Source organism: Penaeus japonicus, unplaced genomic scaffold, assembly GCF_977035675.1.
Source record: "Penaeus japonicus unplaced genomic scaffold, GWHDUDI00000001_assembly GWHDUDI00000024, whole genome shotgun sequence".
NCBI classification, from domain to species: Eukaryota; Metazoa; Arthropoda; class Malacostraca; order Decapoda; family Penaeidae; genus Penaeus; species Penaeus japonicus.
In genome coordinates this window covers 38,689,370-38,691,869 of record NW_028234426.1, presented here as the reverse complement: position 1 = coordinate 38,691,869, position 2,500 = coordinate 38,689,370, and positions in this window count along the sequence as shown.

Below are 2,500 nucleotides of genomic sequence, written 5' to 3'. Positions count from 1 at the left end.
AACTGCAATAGTATTATTAATAGTCACTGTAGTAGTCGTAGCAGAAGTAATTGCAATATCAGTTTAATATTCGTATAAGTAACAATCATTGCAATAAAAGCTATTTTATATAATTACAAAAAATATCAGTAGTAGAAATAGGAGTAGTAGCAGTAAGTAGCAGCCTTAAATATCGTGATCAGTAGAGTAATAGAAGTAGCAGTAGGAGTGCTAGGGGAACCTGAGCAGTTAGAGTAAGAATATCAGCAACAGCAGTAGGAATTGCAGACTTGGTAGCAACAGTAATATCAATAGTCGCAGTTGGAGCAGTTGCAATAGCGATAGGAGAAGGAAAGGACTTATTGTTTCATTTTTATTAGTAGTATTAGTAGTTGAAGCAATATTAATAGGAGAACGAATAGTATATTAGTTGTAGTTGTAATCGTAGCAGCAGTAGTAATAGTAATAGTAGTAGTAGAAGTAATAGTCGTAGTAGTGGTAGTAGTAGTAGTAGTAGTAGTATAGTAGTAGTAGAAGCAGTAAGAGAACGAAAAGTATATTCGTTGTAGTTGTTGTAGTAGCAGCAGTAGTAGTAGCAATAGTAGTAATAAAAGTAATAGTCGTAGTAGTAGTGGTAGTAGTAGTAGTAATAGTAGTCGTAGTAGTAGTAGTATAGTAGTAGTAGGAGCAGTGTCAGCAAAAACCAAGTCACGTGACGGAGGCAACGTTACGAGAGTGTTACAGCAGACACAATGGCAGGCCCTTGTTTACGGCGTGGCGGCAGCGTGGACTAAAGCTGAACCCGTCGCTCGCTCGCTCCCCCGGCGGGCCAGGGGGAGGGGGGGAGAGGGGAGGGAGGAAGGGTTTGAAATGGATGGGAGGGGGAGACAGAGAGGAGGGGAGGGAGGAGAGAGAGAGAGGAGAGGAGGGGAGGGAGGACGGGGGGGAGGGAGGAAGGGAGAGAGAGGGGGGAGGGAGGAGGGAGAGAGAGAGGAGAGGAGGGAGGAGAGAGAGAGAGAGGAGGGGAGGGAGGAAGGGGGGAGAGGTAGAATTGGAGAGGGAGGAGAGAGGAGGGAAGAGGAAGGGAGGGATAGGGATAGAGGAAGGGTGGTGGATGGGTGGGGGCGGGGAGAGAAGGGGGAGAAAAAAGGGGGAAGGGTGAATTGGGATCTGGTAGGTGGATGTGGAGAAGTAGAGGTTTTGTAAGGGAAAGGGGTGGATGCAGGGGGGTGGGGGGTAGGGGGAAGGGCTTAGAAAGGGTGGGAGGGTAAGGTACGGATCGAACTATTTGCAATGTTAAAAAATGAGGAAAAAAAAGTACAACATTTTTTTAGCAAGAAAAATTAAGGAAAAAGAAAGCACAAAGTGATTACCAAAAGAAAGAGAGAGAGAGAGAGATAATAGATAATACACACACACACACACACACCCACGCAACAACAAGACACACAGAACACACACACACAACACACACACCACGCACACACACACAGACACACAGACACACAAACAAACACACACACCCACACACACATCTATATATATATATATATATATATATAATATATATATATATATATATATTTATTTATTTATATATATATATGTATTATATAATATATAAATATATATACATATGTATATGTTTATATGTATAATAAATAAATAAATATATATATTAGATATTTATATATAAAATATTTATTATATATATATATATATATATATATATATATATTATATATATATATAGTATATATATATATATATATATATATATATATATATATATATATATATATATATATATATATATATATATATGCACACACACACACAAACATACACACACCATATGTGTGTATGTATATATATATATATATATATATATATATATATATATATATATATATATATATATATATATATAAGCACACACACACTAAACACAACACAACATATGTGTGTATATTATATATATATATATATAAAAAATATATATATATATATATAAATATATATATATATATATATATAAAATTTATATATATACGCAACCAACACACAAACAACACACCACACATATGTGTGTATGTTATATTATATATATATATATATATTATATATTTATATACTGAGAGAGGAGAGAGAGAGAGAGAGGAGAGATAGCGTATATGTTAGATATAGGAATGAGAGATAGATTGATATTTAGATATACAGATACTACATATATATATAATATATACATATAGGATATATATATATATATAGATATATAATATAATATATATATATATATATATATATTATATATATATATATATATTATATATTATATATATATTTATATATATATATATATACGTACACACACACACACACACATATTTGTAAATTCATACCTTTGCACCTAGATAGATAGATAAATAGAGACATAGATAGACAGACAAATAGATAGATAGACAAATATACAGATAGATAGATAAAAAGATAGATAGATCGAGCGATAGAGAGAGCAAAA